The sequence below is a fragment of the Lissotriton helveticus genome, chromosome 6 (assembly GCF_964261635.1).
Source record: "Lissotriton helveticus chromosome 6, aLisHel1.1, whole genome shotgun sequence".
Taxonomy (NCBI): domain Eukaryota; kingdom Metazoa; phylum Chordata; class Amphibia; order Caudata; family Salamandridae; genus Lissotriton; species Lissotriton helveticus.
In genome coordinates, this window is record NC_136067.1 from 1,177,827,559 (window position 1) to 1,177,854,589 (window position 27,031).

The window sequence follows — 27,031 nt, forward strand, 5'->3', positions numbered from 1 at the left end:
TGATAATGGGCTTGATAATATGCCCTTGTGAATTCCCATAGAAGCCCAGGTTCACACCAGAACCTGGGCTTCTATGGGAATTCACAAGGGTTATCAACCCCTTATTGCCGCTTTAGCTGCAGTTTCCTGCCGCTAAAGCGGTGATAATGTTATCACCGTTCCTTGATAATATGGCCCCTAATCTCTGGCCTCATGTGTTTCATTTTAAGGACTTGCTGAACCACACTCTTTCTCGCTGACCCCAGTGTCCGAGACAAATGGGTGACGAGAGGGTAAACACTAAGGGCTGGGTGCAGTAGGCAGATGCTCTGTCTCCTCCTACCTCTCTTCTTTTAACTCTCCCTCCCCTTCTCCCTTCCACCCACTCCCCCTCCCTTCCATTCTCACTATCGTCCTTTCATTCGGACTACCTTTCTTTACCTCTTCCACATGGCACACATACTTATGTTTTATTTTTGTCTTGCAGGTTTCCTACGCTGCTTCCACTGGAGTCCAACCCACATTTTTTATATTATACTGTTTGTTCTATTAAACTTCTGTTTCTATTTATTTGTGTTTTAATAATGGTTCCTTTTTTCTTAAATAAATGACTGAGTGTATAGGTCTTCTTTTTCTGACAACACCTGTCTAATATTTATTGTGAAAATCATCTGTTTTTACAGGAAATTTTAATGGCAAACATTTCAGATATAACAGTGCACCTACCAAACATAATCTAACTGACTATTAGACAAATGAAGCCTGGGTAATTCTACAACTGCAAGAGTTCTATGAGTGTATCACTTTATAACACCATAAGTACTGCCTGTGTGATTAAAGAAAAAATAAGGCACTGCCTAGGACCACCAAGGCTTCAGGGACGGCTGAGGCCCACCCTGCATATTTAAATAAAGCTTCGGAGTGTGGCGATCCCCGGACTTCAGTTGGCCTCAAACCCCCGAGCAATTACTAAACAATACCCAGGAAGGTCCCCTAGCCTGCAAAACATCTCTGTGCCCTTCTGCGCCTAATTTACATGTGACATTAAGATCCACAGTCCTACAGAGACCCCGCAATATAATAATTGGATTGGCCACAGAACATTACCCACTAGGGGCCTCATTTAAACGAACGGGTGACACCCCGCTTTTTTGTTTCTTTTTTCTCTCCATTTTTACCATCTGCATCCCCTCTATTAAAGTGATACAAGATTTTACTCCTCTTGCTTCAAGTAGTCAAACAAGGATTTGCTATCACAGGGTGGAAGCCATGCACCAGCTCTCTAATAGCAAACACAAATGTCCCACGAATGCACACCCTGGGACATTGTCTGAGCTGCACCTGACAGGTTGCCCTCCCTAAGACCATGATGCATTTGTTAGTATAAACACATACTAACACTACTTACACACGTGTAGTACAGCGGCCAGAATGTAGTGAAGAAGCAGAGGAAGCACAACATATAAAAATATAAATCCTACCAGAAGTCGGATGACATAATTCAATGAGCCGATGACCCTGGCATAAGTAGAAACGGGGCCATGACATATAATAGAATAGGTAGCCAATCTCGCATAGATTATATTCTATTAGACACCCAATCATGGAACAATTTAGTGGACATGGAGGTCATACAATCTCAGGACAGTGACCACAATCCACTTGGTATGAAGATAAACTGGGGGTCTGAGATTGGAAGTAGGGTTGTCCCCATGATGACGACGAAGGAAGTAGTCCCTACTAATTGTAATCGGAAGCTGAAATGGAGCAGGGTAAGATGCGATGAGGGAAAATTGGACAGTGTTAAGGAGCTTGTTCAAGCAGAAACGGCCGACCTTACATTATGTAGGCTATCGAAATCTAAAGACGCAGATTTTAACTAACCAGACTCTTATAAGACTTTAATCGATAAAATTGGCATGATATTTATTGCAGGGGTTAGTAAGGGATCGCTCAAAGCCAAACAAAAACCCTTGAATGGTAGCCCCTGGTACACTGCTGAATGTAGGGTTAAAAGAAAAGCAATAACAGCAGCCATAAAAAATAATGATACCGCAGCAGTAAGACTAGCCAGAAAAGATTACTCCCGAATTATTAAAGTAGCAAAGAGGGATTGGGAGGAGGACCATTGGCAGCAACTTAAGTCTGCAGCCAATGCAAAAGACTCAACCTTATTTTGGAACCTGGTTAAGAAATTAGATAGAAAAGGGACAGAGACAATATCCAACCATATTACAGAATCACAGTGGCATTCACACTTCTTAAAATGATACTGTGGAGAAGTGGATCAGGGACCGATAATAAGGATAGATAATGAACTGAATATGGAGACCCCCAATCAGATGGAAATCTTTACAGCTCGGGAAGTGCAGGACGCAATCGCAAGCATAACTCTGGGTAAGGCTGCAGGGCCAGATGGGCTGCCAGTTGATTTTCTTCTGCACGACCCAAAGCTATGGTCTGATTTTATAGTCCTTATAATGAATTTAATTTTACTTGGACACCCCGTCCCTCAATCTTGGAAGGGGGCGGAGGTGGTAACCATTTATAAGAAGGGAGATAGGGAGTACCCTGCCAACTACAGACCTATTAGTCTGATCGATACAATCCAGAAGGTAGTTGGCAGGGTCGTCGTAACTAGAATAGGGACTTGGTTAGACGATAACAACATCCTGACACAATATCAGGCGGGATTTAGGCGGAATGTTGGCACGATGGACCAGGTTTTCAGGTTTTGTGCGGTGTACTGGAAAACTGTGCCCATCGAGAGGGGCAGTTTATATCTAGCCTTCATCGACCTCAAAACCGCATTCGACGTAATCCCCCGCGAGAAGCTGTGGACAGTCTTGATGGACATGGGGTTACCGAGCTACTTATTACAGTTGGTTATTAGGCTCCACAAGGGAAATTATGCCAGAGTCCGGTGGGGGAGCCAAGACCAATTAAAAGAGAGGGTACCAGTTAGCAGAGGGGTTCGCCAGGGGTGTGTTATGGCCCCGACATTGTTCTCCCTCTTTATAAATGGGGTGGTAGACCATTTGAGGGAGGACAATGCTGATGCCCCAGTCCTGGCAGGGGAAAAAACACCAACCCTACTCTTTGCAGACGACACCCTCCTGATGTCTAAAACCCCATCTGGTTTACAGAAGCTGCTTGACCGCTTTAGTTTGTTTTGTGAAGAGCGAGGGTTAACAGTAAATACAACAAAAACTAAGCTGATGGTCTTATCTACCAAAAAAAAGCCAGGAAGGTTTATCTTACTTTAGATGGGTCCGTGCTAGAGGTGGTGGAAGAGTTTGACTATCTGGGGGTCAGGCTGTGTAACAACATGAAATGGGACTCCCACTTAGCGAAGATGCTCTTAAACCTGAAAAGGGTCTCAGGAGTTATCCTGAGAGACCAGCGAGCGACCACTAGCAGGCCAATAGCATCAGCCCTCATGGTTTATGAGGGGAAGGCGCTGTCCTCGGCGGTTTATGGCTCTGAATTGTGGGGAGATGAAAACAAGAGAGATCTGGTAATAGCTGAGCATAAGTTTGTGAGAGACTTAGCATCACTCCCCCTCTCAACCCCCCTGAAACCCCTGTATAACGATATGGGTAAACGCCCAATCGCAGATATAGTACGCCTCCGTCCACTGCTATTTTGGGTACGCCTGAGAAGGACCCCAGAATTAGCAAACTATGCCAGGGTGTTGGCCGAGCTGATCAAACTGAATGTGGCAAACAAGATAAAATGGCTAAATTCCATGAGACAGTTGGTTGTGAAGTTAGGAATGGTAGAATCTTGGAATTCTCAGACGCCACCCCATAAACAAATTGTTAAGAAAATCTATTAGGAGTGGGTTGAGTCTGAGGAATTAAAAAGTACAAAGTGGGGCCAACTAACTAATCAATTCCTTGAGCATAACCCATTGAGGAAGTTGGAGCCTTTTTTGGATTATATCCAAATCCCGAGAGATAGATCCCTCTTCCTGAAGATGAGGTACGGTATACTCCTCAAAAAGTTCACAGAGAGGTGGAAAGGAGTGAGGGATCACGCTCTTACTTGCACGGGGTGCCCATGCCAGAGGGAAACTTTGCCCCATTTCTTGTTTGCTTGTAAAGCTTATAATCTCCCTAGAGCAAGATGGTTAAAACCTGTGTGTAGGGAGATGGGAGTGAGAGATTTCAGGATTGCCTTGCGTATTTTCCTATCGGACACTACATCGTTGTTTATTGTTTGCGGGATTGCAAAGTTTTTGGCTAGTGCCTGGTTCATTCGGACCAGGCTGACAAGCAATATTAATAACCAGATCCCTGTACCCACATAGATGAATTTTAGATTAATTGCACTTTGTCTGTAACCACTATTTTTATTGTACATAGATTTTAGCCTTTTTAAATGATGCCGGATGTAATACTTTTGTACATTGGTTTTATGTATATAAATGTTTGTACTTTTATGATATGTAATATATCGAATAAGGTATTACAAAGAAACAGCTACACAAAGAAAACGGGTCTTCAGCACAACACAAGCAATTTTTAAATACTGGTGAGTGGTGCTTTCGTTTTACCTTCTTCCGCTAGTCGCCAAATTTATATAGTGAAGAGGCAGACAGCAGTGGATCCAATAAGTAGATTTATTACAGAAAAACAAGACACCTGAAACAGCCACGAACAGGAGCAGACAGCAAGGCAACCGTCTTCTCCAGCACCATGTACAAACTCCGCAAGGTTCCCCTCATGACAGCCCTATATTCTAACATTACATACTTAGATTCTAGTATAATTACATACTAACATTCTATTATGACTTACATTGGAATACTACACAGAGCACATGACTTTACAGCAATGAGCTCATGGTTTCATCCATGTGTCTTGAGACCGGAAGGGGTAAGTATTTCGCTTCCCACTCCCTATATTGTATAAGCGCAAACTAACACTACTTCCACAGATATGCTACAGCGCCCAGAGCACATCACTTTACAGCAATGAGCTCACAATTTAGGGTTTAATCCCATAGTCTTCACACCAGTAGGGGTGAGTAGTTTGCTTCCCCCTCCCTGTATAGTATAAACGCATACTAACACTACTTACACACTTATACTACAGCGGCGAGTATCCTACAGCACCCAGAGCCCATCACTTTATAGCAGTCAGCTCGGTTTGATACCCGAATCTTCCCATTTCCGGTATAGTTTAAACGCACGTACCGGTCAGTAGTTCGCTTCCCATTACCTGTATGGTTTAAACGCCCACTAACAGTGCTTGCACACATATATACTACAGTGCCCAGAGCCCATCCATTTACAGCAATCACCTCGGTTTCATCCCCAAGTCTTCACACAGGTAGGCGTAACTACTTCGCTTCCCTAAGTTGGCAGGGTATGCCCAGATGCGAGTCCCTTGCTCACTTTGCCACAGGATTCAAGCTAGTCTTGCTGATGACGGCTGATTAGCCAGAAACCGGTCCCAGGATGCTTGTTTCCGGTCCAGGGAAGATATGGCTTGGCAGTTCAGACTGTACTGTTCCCATGAGGCACAGGGTCAGACTATTTGCATATGACCGGTTCTGAACTGGGGTGGCGGAGTGAGCTAAAGAATGATGATGGATTAAACTCAGATCAGTTGACTGGGGGTGAGTGCTTGCATTGTTCAACACTTCGTCCATCATCCCTTTGGTTTTGCTCCCATCTACAACAACAACATACGTTTTGATATGGCGGACATATACAGAAGTAATGGAGTGCACTTCACAGATCAGGGAAACCACGTTTTTTCTGAATAACTTGAAGCTGTGCATCCGCACTTATATGTAGCTCTAACTAATGAACACAAGGGCTCCTTTTAGAGTCACCCTATAACTTACAACTTAGGCCCGCTATTTTAGGGCCAGATAACGGCAACTCCTGGACCCTCACCAAAATGTATTCTCCACACAGCTGTAGCGCAGCAGCCAGACCATCTCACTTTGCAGCACAGACCTCTCGCTTTGATCCCCAGCTCTACTCACCCATAAGGGTAAGTAGTTTGCACTTTACAAATACTGTAATGATTTACCTTCGCACTCCCTGTACAACAACACCTAAGCACCATATACAAGTTGAAAACGTGTGGCACAGCACATGACTTCACAGCATAGCACACACAGTTTACGCTCACGGTTTCATCCCCAAGTCCAGCATTAGCTCAATTTAACAGCATGACACTCTACGCAATACCTCACTTAATTTCTGTACCCCACACTTTCAGACCGGTAGGGGTCAGTATTTCAAATGCTTTACCCCGAGTCTGTCAGCAGCTCAGCTTATGCCCCCAGCGCCATCAGACCTGTAGGAGTGAGTAGTTAGCACTTCACAAATACCGCATTGATTTGATACGCGCACCTTTACTTTCCCACTCCCTCTATAACACCCCCTAAGCACCAAACAAAAGTTCATCCAAGTAGCTAAACCTACATGCTCACACTACTTGGACAGGTACGGCACCGGGCCTAGAGCACATGACTTTACAGCATAGCACACATAGTTTAGGCTCATGCTTTCATCCCCGAGTCCGGCAGCAGCTCAGCTTAGCACCATGGGACTCTAGACAATACCGCACAAATTTTCCGTACCCCAGGACTTTCAGACCAGAACAGGTCAGTAGTTTGTCCTAGTAGGTATAAACACATACTGACACTACTTCCACAGGTGTAGTGCAGCGGCCATGGCACATGACTTCACTGTATAAGACACACATTTTGAGTTCACGCTTTAATTCCCGAGTCCCGCACCAGCTCACCTTAGCAGCAACAGACTCTAGGCAATACCTCACTTAATTTCTGTAACCCACACTTTCACACTGGTAGGGGTGAATACTTCGCATCGCACCCCCTCTATAGCACACCCTAAACACCCCACAGAGGTTACAGTACTCCTACCCTCCTATTTCCCACCTTTTTCGCCCTTTTTTCCCCTTACTCACTTCAACGGAATCACTAAATGACAGCCAACACGTCCTACTTGCAACCGCTTGCACCCCTCACAGCCAATAAGCAGCAAGCTTGTGCTCATAACGCCTCAGCCAATCAGATGGCAGAATTCCCAAATATCTCTATCTGTACATTTTATTATTTCTCAAAAACTACTGTACGGATTTTCATCAAATAAACACAAGCGTGATTTCTAGACCAAGACCCTTCTCCCTGCAAAATTTGGGGTAATTCCGTTCACCCGTTCGACCTGTAGCCTTGTCTAAAGTTTCCTATGGAAATTAACATAGAAAAACACATTTTGGGACCCCCCCTTTTTTCTCAGCCCTCCCCTTGACGAATCACCCCCAAACTTTCAACATAGGAGATGATATCAACAAAGAATTTGTTTTGAAAATTTCGTGAAGATTCATCAATCGGCATCAAAGTTATTGGGAATAGGATGTTGCCATTTTTCCTATGGTAACTATATATATATATATATATATATATATATATATATATATATATATATATATATATATATATATATATATATATATATATATATATATATATATATATATATATATATATTCACTAAAAAACCATAGGTTATAGACCATATAAAGTTAGGAATTAGCATTTACAAAACCTTATTTTACTCACACAAAACCATTGAAATTCGCATATATAGTTAGTTGTACTAACTATATATCGCGCACCCGCAATCTACTGCTGATCTTGTCACATATTACATCATTCATGACATGGTTTTTGTAGAGGGCAGCAGCCTCAATACCAGACTGTACAGGAAGCCGAGTGCTGGGAATACCATCTTACACTCCAATAGTTATCACCCAGCACATCTAATTCGGAGCATTCCTTTTGGGGAAATGCTCCGAATTAGAAGGATCTGCAGCACTGATGCTGAATGCGCGGCCGCGCAGGAGGCTTGCAGATTACGCTTCCTGGATAGGGGCTATTCCATTGAAACTCTCACCAAGGCAATAGCACGTTCCAATTCGGTCAGCAGGCAGGAAGCTCTCATAACCAGAAAGAAAAATGAGCAACTGAATAGTGAGGCAACCAAGGACGTCCAGAAAAACTTTCCTAGAGCAATCTTAACATACAATAGGCAACATGGGGCTCTTCGAAAAATACTTACCAAGAATTGGAATTTGGTCCTCAGTGACCCTGTGATTGGTCACATGGTGGTTACCAAACCGATTCTTACTTTCAGAAGATCCCCTTCAATGTCGAAAGCCTTGGTCAATAACACCTTAGAACCAAAGATTTCCACAACGTGGTCAGCACTGAGGAAGGGCTTTAAGACTTGCCCCCAGTGTAAAGCCTGTAAGTTCGGCTCTAACAGGACACATTTTAGAAGTCCTTTCTGTGAAAGTCCTATTGCCATCTCTAAATGGCTGACATGTAAAACAGAATATGTTGTTTATGTTTTGGAGTGTCCTTGTGGGCTCCAATATGTGGGCAGCACTAAGCTGCCCGCCCACAAGAGGATACTCCAACACATACGAGCAATTTCTGGACATGATCAGAACTATCCGGTTGCCAGGCATTTTCAGGATAAACATCTAGGTGTCCCTGATTCATTAATATTCTTCCTTATTGATTGTGTCGAGGCTTCAAGGAGAGGAGGTGACCGTGAGGGCAGGCTCCGTCTCCTTGAGACCCGCTACATATTGGAATTGAATTCTAAAAATCCAAATGGCCTTAATGACAGGGAGGACCTTTATACTTGCCTTTAAAAACCTTTAAAACCTTCAAATATTCTAATTTTTCATGGTTGTGACTGATAAATGCCTGTCCGGATATTTTAATGACTATGGAGTTATATTCCCCCTGAATACTGAAAACCTGTTTCCTGATGTATATATGATGAAATCTTTCTCTTTTTATATCTTTAGCAACTATTTGCCTTTGATTTTAACTTTGGAATCTTTGAATTTATAAGCATTTTGCACTTTCGAATTTTTGCACTCTAAATTTTGCACTATATTTTGCCTACGACCATCCAAGTGACTTGCCCACTGTGGCTTCATTTTGAGAAAATACACCAAAAAAAAGGGATAAAAAAGAAATACTTTTGTATTGTGTTATATATTTGCTGCTATTTGACATTTTCTGATATTTGCACTATTTGTAAATATTAGATATATATATAATTTTTTTAACAATATGGGTCCAACACACTTCAGATTGTACATAGATGAATTCAATTATCATGGATATTTCTCTGACAGTGTATGTTGGTTGATTGATCTAATTTTGTAAATATTACATGTTTTCGACAACCTTGCGGTTACTTTTCAGCAAGATGTTATTTGTTGTAAATATGTACATTACTTAATTTCAAATATTGATGGCCCACTTGGGCACGATGTAATTCCCCATTGTATTTATGGATGTGTACAGCATTTAGGTTTTGAAGTATTTTCTTCATTTCCATAACACAATTCAATGCACTGTCACTTTAAAAGGTCGAGTACGATGCTCGCTGCTTTGTCATGTGAACAAGCCTCCTTGGGAGGCGAAACGCGTCGTGGCGGCAGCGCTGGCTTTGAAGAAATAAATCACTGTTCACCAGCACTCTATGGGTCGGCTCTTTGTTGCTGTTATTGAACTTTTCCTGGTTCGGTGTGACAAGCTACGCCATATATATATATATATATATATATATATATATATATATTCACTAAAAAACCATAGGTTATAGACCATATAAAGTTAGGAATTAGCATTTACAAAACCTTATTTTACTCACACAAAACCATTGAAATTCGCATATATAGTTAGTTGTACTAACTATATATCGCGCACCCGCAATCCACTGCTGATCTTGTCACATATTACATCATTCATGACATGGTCAGTGACATCACTGATGACATCACTGATGATAACTATATATGCGAATTTCAATGGTTTTGTGTGAGTAAAATAAGGTTTTGTACATGCTAATTCCTAACTATATATGGTCTATAACCTATGGTTTTTTCAGTGAATTTTCAAGGTTTTGTAAATGCTAATTCCTAACTAAATATGGTCTATAACCTATGGTTTTTTCAGTGAATTTCAATGGTTTTTTAATAGCAAATATCAAGAGCTTTAAAATGTATTCTTCTTTAATTCGAAAAATATATTTTATATGTTTTTAATACAATTTTTTTATGTATTTTTTTTGTTATTATTTTTTTTTGTTTCGCTCCCGGTCCGCGAACCGGGTAGCTTCCCGTTAGCTCAATTTGGTGCCGCGACCCGGTCCGCGAACCGGTAAACGTTCCGTTTGCGCAACTGCCGTGTTAAAAAACAACATCGTGACGCGTCGCGTAATCGCGACGTATGGCGTTCTCGCGTAATGCGTCTTATGACGCGCCGCGTTAGCGCACCCGGAAGTGCTCCGGAGCGCGAACCGAGGCGCGAAGCGCAGCGCCCCGGAAGCGATCCGGGGCGCGGCGCGCAGCGCATAACGTAAGCGTAACAGGTCATATAACTTGTTATCAAAAGTTTTCATTGGTTCATTTCACTTTTGGTTTCCTAATGATGTAAGGCTAGGTCATGTGACCTAAAAATAACACTTTTCATTGGTTTAGAACAATTTTTTCCCCAAATGATGAAAACCCCTCCTTGTTTCCTCACTCTGACTTTCAACTTTGTGGGAGGAAGACCTTTTTTGATTACTAGAAATGGCAAGTCTTGTAGCTGCAGCTGGTGCACCCCCACCACCACCACCACCTCCTAGGAAGAGAGGACCACCTCCTCAGATTATCATTCAGCAAGAGGAGGAAGAAGAGGAAGAAGAGGAAGAGACGCAAGGGGAGAGGCAGTTTTTGCCTGAGGAGCCAAGAATTTCCCATATAAAGGAAGATTTCATATGGCAATTTTATTCATTTCCCCAGGGCCAAAAGAAAGTGAATGCCCGCTATGTAACTTGCCTTATCTGCAAGAAAGATCTGTCCAGAGGGACAGATAAAAAATATAGCTATGGTAATTACACCATGCATCGCCATATGCAGAGGTGGCACCCTAATAATTATAGTGCTGCACAAGTACGTGACCTGCAGGATAACCCCCCTCCTGTGGCCAGAACATCAAATGTAGAGGCAGTGACGGGACCAGAGGCGAGGGAGACGGTCCCAAATATACAGATGAAGTTTGGGAGTAACAAACAAGTCTGCGTTTATTGCGGCCAATTGATTTGCTACAGAGAAAGTAGCATCACTCTAATCAACAGAGCTATCGACAATCATGATTGTCCAAAACGCCCCAGAAAATAAATTATCTTTTTTTTTTGTTGCTCCTGTTGAGCCCTTTATAATGAATCATTTTCGTTTCTCCCCCCAAAAAAACAAAAAAAATATAAAATCGTTAAAAAAAATACAAAAAAAGTAAAAAAATGTTCAGAAAAATAATTAAAAAAAAGAAAACAACAAAAATAATTTAAAAAAGTTCTTTTCAGAACTACCTCCCCTTTATAAAAAATTGCTAGAATGTTTAGCACTCTGGCAACCTGTATTTCTTTTGATTCGCTTCCCGGTTCGCGCGCCGGTACGCGAACCGGAAGCGAACGAATTTTTTTTTTTTTTAAAAAGAAGAGTAAGTATAAGGAAAGGAAACAGAGAGTAATGTTAAAAGAAAGCCAGCTAGAGGGAGTAACACAGAGATACTGTTTAATAGATCTATTTACCGAAGAAAAGATGGAAGAGGGTATAATTGTGAAAAACAAAATAGATACGGAAGTGAAAGAAAAAAAGGAGAGTAGAAGAATAATAAACAAGAGTTTCTTAGAGAATTCGAGTGAATGTTCAAATTAAGAAGAAAAACAGTAAAGGATGTGGAATGAGAGGTAGGGATAGAACCGGACTAAAAGAACAATCCTGAGGGAAAGTGTTAAGAAAACAGTGAGCAAAAGTAAATAGGAATAAAACAAGATGTATGATAGTGACCAAGGTTAAAACATGTGGAATAACAGAGAGAAAAAACAGAAAGCAGAAAAGAAGAAGTGACAGAAAAGGAATGAATGAAACAGCAAAGAAATGTAAATAACATAGAGGCATATTATCAACACAGGCGATAAAATTATCGCTGCTTTTATCGGCAGAAATCTGCCGCTAAAGCCGCTTTTGCAGCAGAAAACTGCCGCTAAAGCCGCTTTTGCGGCAGTTTTCTGCCGATAAAAGCAGCGATAATTTTATCGCCTGTGTTGATAATATGCCCCTTAGTGTGCTTGAACTACAGGGAGAAAGCATAATGAACAAGTAGTGAAAGAGTGATCAGTCAGAGACAGTGAGAGTAATAGAGACGGAGTGACTGAACAGGAGTGAGGAACTATGAGAACAGAGGGACTGAGAAAAAGAGTGGAAGGAGTAGAGTAAGTAAGTAATAGAGAAAGGAATGAGGGAATTAGCAAAGGCAGGAAACTGAGGGTTAAAGAAATGAAGCAGTGGAACTAATAGAAGTTAAATGTGATAGAAATGTAATGAAAAGAGTACAAAACATTTACCTTATAATTGTCGTTAACTTAGTCACTTGTTATTTTTATACTTTCAATCTGTGAAAGAAACAACAAAAATTTGAAAAATATTAAAACATGTATTTAAAAATTAGAAAAGACAAGGGAAAAGTTTGACAATCATCCAATTTTACAAAGAAATAAAGTTAGAGATAAACATGCAGAAAAAAAGAGAAAGAAACGGTGATAGACAGTCAGAGACAAAAAGAAATTGAAATAGAGTCAATTACTAAGAGAAAAAAAAGAAGATACTTTCAGTGACAGAAAAGAAGGATAGAAGGGAAAACTAAATTGAAGTTGTGAAAGCTACTAAAAGAAACTGAGTAAGGTACACTATATAAGGAAAGGGTGAATAAGGAAAATAGAGTGAGGGAGAGAGGAGACAGAGGAAGTGAAGGAAAGAGCGTCAGATACAGACTGAGCGAGGCATCTACACAATGTGATTCATAATGTTAGGAAACACAGGTAATGTAATTGAAAAACGTTCAATTTTTTTTGTTTATTCCACAATCACATCACTTGTGTTTCCTTTGCTTAGGTATCTCATTGTGCAGATGTAGTCTAGTATATGAAAGACTACGCAGAAGGTGACCACTGTATGCAACAACTTTGACACTCACAGAAGCCTCTGCTTCTCCATGCCCCCTACACAGTCCTAAATATATACATTTTAAACTAACAGTATCTTGTTGCAGATAAAGTGAGGCCTATCTTGCAACATGGGGCATCTTTTGCACTGCTGCTGTGTCACAAAAGTGACACAACGGCAGCGCAAAAGAGGTGCACGGCCATCATAAAACTGCCCCTAACATTTTAAATGATTGTTTCAGGATGCCGATAAGGTGTGGCCTATCCAGAGATTTGTTTGAGGTGAGGTCTACTCAGAGTTACAGATTAATTTAGGCTTGTTAAAGAGTACAGAGGAGATAATACATGTGCAGGCCTACCAACAAAGTGAGTCATGTCCACTGCACTCTTGAACAAAGGCCAGACCTCCTCTGTCTCCCTGGACAGGCCTAAACCTCATCTGCACAATGTGATTCGTAATGTTAGGAAACACAGGTGATATAATTGAAAAACGTGCAAATATTTTTGCTCATTTAACAATCACATCACCTGTATTTCCTCAGCTTAGGTATCTCATTGTACAGATGTAGTCTAGCATATCCAAGAGTACGCAGAAGGTGAGGACTGTATGCAACAGAGCAATGTACATTACTCACCTCCCTTGACACTTACAGAAGCCTCAGTTTCTCCATGCCTCCTACACAGTTCTAAATGTATATCATAAATACAAAAAGTACAGAATTAATTATACATGTTAAATGGTTTATTTTTGCTGTTCTCAGAATATATCAAATTTCACTAAAAACAGTGACTTGAAGGTATTCATCATATAACAGCGGGGGAAAAAAAACACAATCAAAATGATTGTGTTTAAAAAACCCATATAACATAACCAATCAGAAATGAGAACTCCTCAAAAGTAACTTACTTTCCATGACGTCGAAGGATGTCCTATGAACAGCTTATACTCTGTTGTGCTGTTATTATTTTCAGCCCGCCACTTTCTGAAAGAAAAGCTCAATCGTTTTGACAAATATGTTACATACAATAAATGACTTCTCGCTCTCTACCGCACTTCTCCTCAAGGCCAAATCGTGTAAGAGCCATTTATAACTCTTGGAATTCTTCTAAGCAAATCCCGTCATTTTCTTTTTCCGCAACTTTCAGAAAGAAAACGTTCAAGATCACTTTCACAATCCTGTACTAGTAATATCTCACCCTTCTTGCTCACTCATGTTCCACATTTCCTATGACACTGATACTGCTTACTATGAAGCAGACTTACACTACCTCTATGACTACTACAATTATTTAATTCTCTACATCACTTTTAATCACAAAGCAATTTAAAACAGTACATAAAATTATATCAACTCCTAGAATCATTATAGGCCAGTTACCTACCCTAAATTCTTTCTTCTGAAAACAGAAAGTAAGAATATTTTTAAATAAAAAGGCAACATTGTTTCATAGTGAAATGTGAATTATTTCCGGAACATCAGCTTTTTTTACATTTTGAATAAGATGTGTAATAAGTGGATGTTGTCAAAGGACCATCATGTCATATAATACCTGCAGTTAGAAATGTTCTTCCTAAAATCAACGACTGTGTAGCCACAACATTTGTAATTAAAGTTGAAAACTTATTTTCATCAGGTTTATATAGTTGGAATTTTTAAATGACATTATAACCAAAAGTTTGTTCAAAATATGTCGACAGCATTGCAGACTTACATTACCTCTACTCCATGTTTTGATTGGCTGCTTGAATTAGCTTATTAAAAGAAACAGTTTTTCTGAACTCATTCAAAGTGCAGTTATTTTTCCATGACGTCAAGTGTTATGGTAAGAACACCGTTTGCTTTGGGAAATACTCTGTTGTCCTTTAACTAATCCATGCCCACCACTTTCTGTAAGAAAACCTTCTTTTTTTTCAGTAACTACTTAAAACTCAAAAATAAATTTTGACTCTGTACTACACTTATCCTCAAGGCCAAATAGTGTAGGAGCCATTAGAACCTCTTGAAATTCCTCAGCGCAAATCCCGAGATTCTTTCCCTAAAATTCTGGTTGTAAAAACACCAGGTAAGAATTTTTAAGGTCAAAAGGCAATTTTTTTTTTAAAGTTAAAACAGAATCATTGCAGAATGACCAGCCGTTTCTAGACTTCAAATAAGCTGTGTAATGTCCTGATGTTGTTGAAGGACCGTCATGATATATAATTGCTGCAGTTACAAAAGTCCTTCCTGATATTGACAACTGCGAAGCCACAACATTTTTAATTAAAGTTGTCAATTTTGTTCCATCAGGCCTACATCGTTGGAACATTAAAATAACATACTGGCCATATGTTCGTATAAATAATGTGGACAACATTTCAGACTTACATTGGCTACACTCCATGTTGTGATCGGCTGCTTTTACTAGCTTATTAAAGGACACTGATTTACTGTCTGGCAAAGTTAAATATATACATTTTTCTGAGTCTACACTAGTAGTACTTGATACCCTACAGTTCTCGCAGTCATGCTGCCAATGATAAGAAAGGCCAAACAGGTGATCTACATCTATACCTTCATCTTGCAATACATCAAGCATATACATTAAAAACTTCTGACAATCTAGCTGAATATTTTGAGAGAATTGCGTTTGACCTGAACATTTGTCTAACAGATTTCGAATTTCAGACACACTTTCTATTTTTGTTCTATCAGTGCTACATTTCTCTAACACAGAATTCAACAAACTGCAAAATCTTTGATCCGAATTGACCACAATCTCTTCTTTTAAAGTTTCTAGAGAAAAGACAACATTAACCACAACATTAGCATAGCAGTTGACACCAGAACTATTTTCAAATTGAAAACCAACAACATCTTCAACAGAATAAATTTTTTTTCTGCTTATAATTTCGGGTTCATCGACTTTTCGTCTTTTTGCTACAACCTCCCTACTATTGTTCACATTTCTTTGTTTCCGGCCTACCACACGTTTCTCAAACAAAGGATATTGAGGCAAATGTGGCGCATACTCTCTTCTTAACCTATTGTATTCCTTAACACAATCTAGATCCTCACAAATGTTTGTGACATCACAATCAATCAAGTACAATCCCGATAAAGTTCTGACTCGTGACAATGCCACATATGCCATACCCTCCTTGAACACAGAACTGCCAATATTCACCAATGCACTGTCTACACTTAAACCTTGCGATTTATGGATTGTCACCGCATATGCCAAGCAAACAGGAAACTGCTTACGGCGAACATATAAGTCTTTTACAAGCAAAAACCTAGGAGAGCAATGACCAATTAGCTGTACTTCCTAAATGCCATCAAATTTAATTTTTAAAAATTCAATTCCATCTCTATTTCTGTATTTCTCAAAATCAACAACATTACCCATTGATCCATTTACCAGACCTCTTTCAACATGTAAATTCCTTCTTAAAATTATACGGCAATTTAAGCACACATTCAGAGTCTTTTCAAAACCAGCAGTTTTAGATATAGTCTTCTCTAATGAATCTAATTTTGATTTCAAATTCTCAGACAAAATAATTGTTGCTCCCATATGCTCTATTCTGTCAATAGCTTCCAGTTTCACAATCTCTTGGTTTTCTAAATTCAACATTTTGTTGTTGAATTTGGCACATTCTGCAAGAATTGGCATCAAACATATTTCAGATTTCTTCTCAGTAATTTTCCGAAAAATATTCTCAGGCACAACGTCTTCTTCTGGATACAAATTTGACAGTAATCGTGCATGTAAAGCTTCTTTTCCATGCTCGGTCACTTTTCCGATTCTAACATCTTGTAGAATATTCTTATAATCTACATCCTTCGCTTGACGCATATTTTCACGCAGTTCAGCATAATTGAAGTTTAACCATATATTGACGTTGCCAATGCTCCCTAGGCACTTCCTGGTATCTTCATGCGTGAGCATTTTGAACACAGGTTGTCCTTTCACTGGTGTCAGCTGCAGAAGGTCACCAAAAACAATGATGTGTTTGCCACCAAATAACACATCATACTCTGTTTTGAGAACTTCTTGCATTCTCAAATGCACAAAGGCAAGCATGACATTGGAAACCATGCTTACTTCGTCAATGATAAGAAGTTTCATTTTCCTCAAGACTCTTGAAACTTCACAACAAGCATCTCCAGATAACTTGTTGTATTGTAATTTGTTATCATGCTCCACTGGCAGCATCAGTAGACGATGCAAAGTAATACCTTTAATGTTATGTGCTGCCAGTCCAGTTGGAGCGGTGACAACACAAGACAGCGATGACTCAGTCCTTTTCTGCAAATAACATGAAATTGCTTTAATGAGGAAACTTTTTCCAGTTCCCGCTTCTCCACTCACGTACAGTCGGACAGGCTTCAACGACGTACATGAGCACTCTTTCTTCTCATGACTTAATCTATTTGGTTGGTTCGTCATATATTTTCCTCTGCCCAACGTTGAGTTGTCTTTCCAAGTCTTCTAAGTTAACCGCATCCTCCTGAGCATGTGCCATGGCTCTTTTCACTTCAATCATGGCAGTGGCAGCTTCATTTTCGATAACTGGTCCTCCTAGTGGATCCTGACTCAATGAAACAGAACTCTGACTGTCCTGAGAACTGTCTCTAGCAATCTTGGCTGCAATCGTTGCTTCCTGCTTGATTTCCGCATTCAACATTTCTAGATATTTGGGAAAAACAGGACATTCTATGGTCTCCTTGGCGGCATTGAAAGAGTCTTCATAACAGAGGAAATCTCCAAGCAGTTCCTCTTCTGCACGCCAAGGCTTGAAAAGTTGCAAAAGTGCTAAATGGAAAAACTCTTTTCTTTCAGGAGATTCGCCACTCAATTTTCGATGGTTTACCAAGTGGCATTTTCTTTGCTTGACCAGACATCCCTCACTTCCAATTACAGCATACACTCCTTTATCAATATCTTCTTTGATGTTCCTCTTGAATATGTAATTTTGTAGAACCTCATACAGACAAACATTCTCGAGGTGACTGCTTCTATTTGGATAATATGTATCCAACATGTTGGTCTTCAAAATATCTGTACTGTTTGGCTCCTTTTCCGCTAAATACTCAATTTCCCGTACAGGTTTCAGAACTTGATTACGCGTTGCAGCAAGACCAAGACTCGCCCAAATGATACTCCTGGATTTGGCATAGAGACTTGCTGAAGACAACCGGTCAGAACATTCGTAAGCTCCGATTTCTCGATGCGACAACATCTTCAGACTGAAACTGTACAACTTCTTACTGAGGCTCTTTTCACGGGAAATGTCCTCCCACATATCCTTCAATTCTGTCTTTTCTTTTTTGGTGATGTAAGATGTCACATACCGAGCCACAGCCATACAGTTATCAGCCACAAACTGTATATCCATGTTAGCATTCCACATGGACAAAATCACTGGGTTGTAGTCGTTGATGTACTTGGACTCTTCGTTCCTTTTCAAATTGTATGTATTTTTGGGTGATTTCTTCATCACATTATGTCGCAGCGAAGACATCAAACTGTTCACTCTTCCTTTAGAAATCACCGGTCGTGGAAAGGCGAAACGACATTTTGTGTAGAACTTGTCCTTGTTTCTGAATTTACGACGACAGTACTTTTCACAACGATGGCTTTGGAAGCGTAAAACTTGTTCTCTTAGGCTTTTGTCTTCCTTTGGAACAGCACATGTAGAATACTGTTCTATGAAACTCATCACTAAGTCATCCGGATCTGTTCCAAATTTGGGTGCATCTTTGATCCACAGCAGCATATGTATATGAGGAGCACCTCTTGCTTGGTACTCCTTTCTCCAGAAGAAATCCAACACCTCTCCAAGAGGTGGATTTTTCTTGTTCATGATGAAAGACATCATAGCTTCAAATCTATGATTGAAGTACCTGCATACATTCACTGGATCCAAAGAGCACAGTTCTCTGGGTGTCTTGAATTCGATATTTTCAATGTTTCCATTTGCCTCTCGTAGAAATTCAAGTAAGTCTTCCCAGCCATACTCGGCACAGCTGAGAGTGAGGAACCATGTGGGAGTTCCTAAGTTCCTCAGCATACATTTTAAATCACCACGACGACGGTACCAGTACTCATTAGTACCACGCTGACACGCCATGAGATTAATCAGGTGAGAATCCAAAATACTGTCTTGCACATTGACTTTATCCATAAAGTCCCTTGCCGAGATATTTTGCATGTGTACACCACGTTTCAAGATGTGGTTCACTGCATATGACAGTCCAGACAGATCGCTTTCAAACAGTAGATGAAACAAATAGGGAATGCATTGACGAAACCTATCTTCTGCATACAATCGTAAAGTCCGGTATTCAGAAGCAGGAATTTGATCAGGTCGCTCATCATATCTTCCTCCTTGACCTGTTGGAAATAGCTGTGGGAAACACCGAGCTTCCAAACTTTCCTCCCAAACACTAATGGGACTTCCTTTGGCTTGTTTCATTTGAAACAACTCAATAGCATTCCCCATGACTTCCTTGGAATGCAAAGGATGAACACTATAATGTTCATATATTTCTTCATTTTTAGAGGCTTCTACTTTCTCAATTTGACCAGCACACAAATCCCTATCCTCTTCTTCACTTACTTCCTCTTCTGCAACATATACATTATTGTAGTACTTATTGTTTTTCTTCAAATACAATGTTGCCTTTTTGACTTTCCTAACATCCACTAAATCTTGCCAGATTTTCTTACTCTTTGTCGGAACCCCATTAACTAAGATAACCAGAGGTTCCTCTTCCACTTTCTCTACTCCAATTGTATTAATGTTTTTCTTCAAATCTAGAGGCAAATAAACAACTCTTCCCTTTAATCCTCTCTGTAAATCTGATGGAGGCAATTTCCCTGTCTTTGGCTCCATTCGTACAATAGCCTGAAAGGGATGGATACTTTGAATCAAAATAGATTCATAAGTATTTAAATCCTTCAATTCAGAAGGAATCTCAACCAATTCCAGATTATTATGAACCGCTCTAGCAGGCATCCGGTTTTGATTTAATTTGTTACAACAATAAGTACACACACGTTGATCCGATCCCAAATCAAAACAATTTTCTACCATCAAGTATGTTGCAAAATCCTTCCATTCACTATTATTTTCCCTTTCACTTTTCGCATATAAATCCACTAACTTAGTCTGATTCTTATAATAAGTGCGTCGACAACACACACAAGTGAAATTAGGCCTCTCACTTGATTTCACCTGAAACGTGGCAATTTCTTTCTGAAAATTATCTGTACTGGAAACCTGTACACTATCTTCCACATTACCTTCTTCTTCTGGGTCAATTTCAACATTCTCCTCTTTACTTGCAAAGTAACAAAACTCAATTTCTTCACAAATATTCTTCACATCTACTTCAGAACCATGCAAAAGATCAGTGCATAATTGTTTAAGCATAATTGCTGGACTCTTAGCATAATACAACATTCTAACTAATTTCCTCACTTTATTATGATGCACTGCTAGCATCCTGAAATGATGAAAAACACTCTGGCATACTCTCCTGGAAAGACAAGCCAGTGAATGACCATGCAAACCTGTCACTTCTCTCACTCTGCAAGGATCTAATTCTTGCAACAACTTCATTTTTTGTTTTAAACTTTTCTTATTAAATGTCCGTACAAAATCACAAAGCAAATTGATGGAATCCTGTCGCACACTGCAAATTCTACTACACTTCCAGGTATACACTGGTCCCTTAGGACGTCTTCCTAAAACCTCATTACCTAACACCTCTTCTGCCTCTGTTGTCATAAGTTTTTCTTTTTCAACTGGACAACCATCTTTCACCTCATAAGCTCGACCACTGGTGTCAACTGCATGCACCAAATCATTATCCTGGAAATAACTCTCCTCATTAAAAAATGCCTCACAACTTGAACTATGCATCCATTCTCCTGAAAAAACTTCACAAAAATTACTACGATTAACTGTTCTCTTCCATCTACTATTTGTTTTGAAATCATAAATTGCCTTGTTTAGTTTCCTAATTCTATTGATTATCAAAATAAATAACTTTCGCTTAATTTCGAATGCCTGATCAATAATTTTCTCAACTTTTTTTTTCTCTTATAAAAAACCACTTTCTGTTGACCTTTCTTAATATTTTTTAACAAATTGCCAATTATCCTGTTGCGGAACATTCATCTACGAATGTCCCTAAACTGATTTTTCCTTCTACTACCATGCACAGAGTTATCTCCTGCTCTAGCAGTAACATTTTTGATTGGCCTTTCCTTTCCGTTTAAATTGGCTCTCTTTTTCTGGACTAAAACATGTTCTGTAGTAATACTTTTTTTTCTACAAATGTTTCTTAGGAATGATTTCGTTGTCTTACCCGGAGCTTTCTTGGTGACTTGACGAGTTTTTATTGTAGAGGACTGCTGCAAGCATTTAGTAATCTGCTGTCTTTGACGTTTTGTAGCCTTTCGGCTTCTTTCTTTAGATGGCATATTGTAGTTTTGAAATGATCTGCAGTTGAATCTGTGGTAAAATATAATAAAAAATGTTATTAACCACTATTACCAAACAGTAAATCAATAACAGTCGTCAAAAAATTAACACACTAGTTGTCAATTCTACATACAATAATTTTTAGTGCATTTACAAATTTAAAACTCACAAATAGTAGCAAAGAAATGGAATGCTTCTACATTTGACCTGTGCTCTTTTATATGTGAATCTGAACTAATTTTATGAGCATATTTGACTATTTTATTAAAGACACTACACACAAGCTGTTTTTGAAGTTGTATTTAATTTTAAATGAAACGGTTTACATGGTTACTTTTCATTTCCAGGAACGTAAATTTATTTTTAAAAGTCTTTATAATTCAATAGGCTCGAGCAGGTCAGCTTCCCACCCTATGTCATACAATTCTGACAAATCGGCATCCTCATCATGTTCTTCATCATCCTCAGGATTTAAATCATCGAAGGGATCTACTTCCACTGATGTTTCAATCACAATTTCAATGATAATATCGAGATCAACAGATTGCTCATTATCACTCATGCTTGATGTTGTCGTTATCTTTAAAGAAAGAGAACAACAATGAGATGTTGCAGAGTAAGAGACAAATCTCAGAGACTATAATTGTAAAATTGTTTAACAAGAGTAACATTTTGCATATATTATTTAACCATGTCCAGCGATGCTGAGGAGGTGAGGCCTATGTCCAATTTTTCAGTGAACAGGACTCATCTCTTCTTAACCTTGGATAAGCCTCACCAACACTGTGTCCCCTGATAATACTTAAATTTAAAGGAGCAGATTTATGTTAACTGGCGCATCCCCAGGGATGCACCAGTTAACGTGCGCCACTGCTCTGCCACCCATGATGTGCCGCATTTACAATGCAGAGCACCATTGTGCAAAAACAGCACAGATGCATCACGCATCTGTTCCACAAAAACGGCGCATTGCAGGAATCACGTCGTAAGCGCGACATATCTACTGCAATGCACAGGGGCAAGCCACACATTGCATGGTGCATCACTCCTTATGCCTGTTTCAAACAGGCGTAAGGATTTGATTCAGCAATGTCATAAATGTGACTCAGTGAAATCTTCTTAATTTTACTGTGTTAGTTTTACAGGGCTTTCATGCAAATGATTGCCCACCCTACAACAAAACGCTCACATGAAATCTGACGCAGGTTTCATGTGGCACAGGACTTTACAGCATGACACATCTGCCTAGATGCATCAAGTTGTAAATATGTCGCAACATAGCAAATCTTTTGCACCACCGCTGCGTCACAAAAGTGACGCACAGCGGCGCAAAAGAGGCACACGGCTATCATAAATCTGTCCCTAACATTTTAAATGATTGATTCAGGATGACGATAAGGTGTGGCCTATCCAGAGGTTTGTTTGAGGTGAGGCCTACTCAGGGTTGCAGATGAAATTTAGGCTTGTTGAAGAGTACAGAGGAGATAATACATGTGCAGGCCTACCAATGAAGTGAATCATGTCCACTGCACTCTTGAACAAAGGTCAGACCTCTTCTGTGTCCGTGGACAGGCCTAAACCTCATCTGCACAATGTGATTCGTAAAGTTAGGAAACACAGGTGATGTAATTGAAAAATGTGGAATTTCTTTTCCTCATTTCACAATCACATCACCTGTGTTTCCTTTGCTTAGGTATCTCATTGTGCAGATGGAGTCTAGCATATCAAAGAGTACGCAGAAGTTGAGCACTGTATGCAACAATTTTGTCATTTACAGAAGATTCAGCTTCTCCATGCCCCCTACACAGTCCTAAATGTTTACAGTTTAAACTGACGGTATCTTGTTGGAGATGAAGTGAGACCTATCTTGCAACATGGTGCATCTTTTGCATCACTGCTGCATCACAAAAGTGACGCAACAGCGGCGCAAAAGAGGCGCACGGCCATCATAAATCTGCCCCTAACATTTTAAATGATTGATTCAGGATGACGATAAGGTGTGGACTATCCAGAGGTTTGTTTGAGGTGAGGCCTACTCAGGGTTGCAGATGAAATTTAGGCTTGTTGAAGAGTACAGCGGAGATAATACATGTGCAGGCCTACCAATGAAGTGAGTCATGTCCACTTCACTCTTGAACAAAGGCCAGACTTCTTCTGTGTCCCTGGACAGGCCTAAACCTCAACTGCACAATGTGATTCATAATGTTAGGAAACACAGGTGATGTAATTGAAAAATGTGGAATTTCTTTTCCTCATTTCACAATCACATAACCTGTGTTTTCTTTGCTTAGGTATCTCATTGTGCAGATGGAAACTAACATATCAAAGACTACGCAGAAGTTGAGCACTGTATGCAACAATTTTGACATTTACAGAAGATTCAGCTTCTCCATGCCCCCTACACAGTCCTAAATGTTTAAGGTTTAAACTGACGGTATCTTGTTGGAGATGAAGTGAGGCCTGTCTTGCAACATGGTGCATCTTTTGCATCACTGCTGCATCACAAAAGTGACGCAATAGCGGCACAAAAGAGGCGCACGGCCATCATAAATCTGCCCCTAACATTTTAAATGATTGATTCAGGATGACGATAAGGTGTGGCCTATCCAGAGGTTTGTTTGAGGCGAGGCCTACTCAGTGTTGCAGATGAAATTTAGGCTTGTTGAAGAGTACAGAGGAGATAATACATGTGCAGGCCTACCAATGAAGTGAGTCATGTCCACTGCACTCTTGAACAAAGGCCAGACCTCCTCTATCTCCCTGGACAGGCCTAAACCTCATCTGCACAATGTGATTCGTAATGTTAGGAAACACAGGTGATGTAATTGAAAAACGTGCAAATATTTATGCTCAATTCACAATCACATCACCTGTGTTTCCTCAGCTTAGTTATCTCATTGAGCAGATTTAGTCTAGCATATCCAAGAGTACGCAGAGGATGAGGACTGTATGCAACAGAGCAATGTACATTACTCACCTCCTTTGACACTTACAGAAGCCTCAGTTTAATATTTCTCAGTTCAATATTTATTTAAAGAAGCAGACGCCAATATGACCTTCTCATAAATGTGAAAAGCGTTGTTTTACAAACAAAAAAACGATTTTCTGGTCATAATTTGAAAACACAACACAGGTCCTATGTAGAAGCACACCCTATCAGTACTTAAATTAGCCAAGCACACATGGGGGCGTATTTACAAGGACCTTGCACCAGGGGGAGACCTGTGCAGTAACGCCGCCACCGCCGAGAGTCAGAAAAACCTACCTGAGGGCTAGAGGACGTAGCCCACTTCGCCGCCACCGCCGCTAAGAGTCATAATACACCAGACTCCGCGCCGCCGCTCCGGGAGACTGCAAATCCCGGCAGGCACCGCGGCGGCGCGTCAGAGTGACGCGGAAGCGCCCTGAGAGCGCCAACGACAAACCCATAAAGGCGGAGTACCCCGGCAGAGCGGGGGGAGACCTGTGCAGTAACGCCGCCACCGCCTAGAGTCAGAAAAACCTACCTGAGGGCTAGAGGACGTAGCCCACTTCGCCGCCACCGCCGCTAAGAGTCATAATACACCAGACTCCGCGCCGCCGCTCCGGGAGACTGCAAATCCCGGCAGGCACCGCGGCGGCGCGTCAGAGTGACGCGGAAGCGCCCTGAGAGCGCCAACGACAAACCCATAAAGGCGGAGTACCCCGGCAGAGCGGGGGGAGACCTGTGCAGTAACGCCGCCACCGCCGAGAGTCAGAAAAACCTACCTGAGGGCTAGAGGACGTAGCCCACTTCGCCGCCACCGCCGCTAAGAGTCATAATACACCAGACTCCGCGCCGCCGCTCCGGGAGACTGCAAATCCCGGCAGGCACCGCGGCGGCGCGTCAGAGTGACGCGGAAGCGCCCTGAGAGCGCCAACGACAAACCCATAAAGGCGGAGTACCCCGGCAGAGCGGGGGGAGACCTGTGCAGTAACGCCGCCACCGCCGAGAGTCAGAAAAACCTACCTGAGGGCTAGAGGACGTAGCCCACTTCGCCGCCACCGCCGCTAAGAGTCATAATACACCAGACTCCGCGCCGCCGCTCCGGGAGACTGCAAATCCCGGCAGGCACCGCGGCGGCGCGTCAGAGTGACGCGGAAGCGCCCTGAGAGCGCCAACGACAAACCCATAAAGGCGGAGTACCCCCGCGTCGCGGGACGCGAGCGGGACGCCCGGGGCGAAGCCCGGGCAAAGGGCGGGCCCTCTGAGGCCCTCAGAGGTCAACAGTGGTCGGGCGGGCCACCCCACCAACATTGTCAATAAGGTTAGTTACCTAATAAGTTGTCCATAATGGCTGATTGCACCGCTACAAGTGATAATGTTGACATCCTGATTCAGGACGCTGAGTCCCCTGTAATACTGCTAACATCGTTTGAGACATTAATAGATACTGCGTTCAACGAGATAGTTGAGACTGAAAGGAGATTTTCAATGGGTCCGACGAGTATCAATTTACTACATGCCACTGCCAGTCTCAATGGTAATGGCAATACCCATATAACTCCTGAAATAATTGTTGTAAAATCCTCACATCCCGATACAGAAGTACCAACTGTCCTAGACGATGATGACACTGTAACATATATAGCACCAGAAGTGACCCCTGGCCATGCCTCAGTAAAAACACCGACAGAGGCCGAAAATAAGGTATCTGATAAAGTTGCAGCCAAGAGAAAGAGGGGCCCTGCAAAAATAACCTACAACAAACGGAAGCAGCCACTTAGGACTGTTAACCAACCAACCCCACAAAGTATGTGGAACAAGGGGAAGAGACAAAAATTGGTCCAGCATATAGTACCCATACAGGATCAACTGCATCTGGGTGATATGGTCGTTATAAATAACGAGGGGTCAAATAATATATCTATCTCCACCCAGACTGAGCCCCTCCACGGAATTGACAAATCCAGTCATTATTCCAAGTCAGAGGGGAACCTTATTGAGACTGTTGTCGATACAATTTTTAAAAATTTGGAAGGTCAGATGATCAAACAATTTAATAATATTTTTAAAAGACTTGATAAATTGGAGAATATAATTAAAAACGAGGATGCTAAGAGAAAAGGTATAGCAAACTTGGACAAAATGAGAGTAGAACGATTGCTAAAAGACCTTGAAACTACTACCCATGTCCTTATTACAGGTGACCATGGCAATACAAGGACAGTGGAACAACAAGCTGTAATTAATCCAATACAGTCTGATACACCAAAGGCATCTAAAAATAAGGGCACAACAGGCAGCAACTCGTCTGCTTGTCAAACCAACATCCCCTTACCCCCATGTAACCCTACACATGGATATGTTGCTTCGACTAAATCCTCTGTTCCCGCTAACGACGCAAGCGGACCATCAACTAATTCTATTCGAAAGAGTAATGCAGCGAAGCAGACCACCTTAGCCCAGAAGGGTCCTGTCAATCACAGCCAGCACGACAAAAAGATTATGCATGAGGACAATAGGCCTATCAAACATCAAGGCCCGGCCCTACATC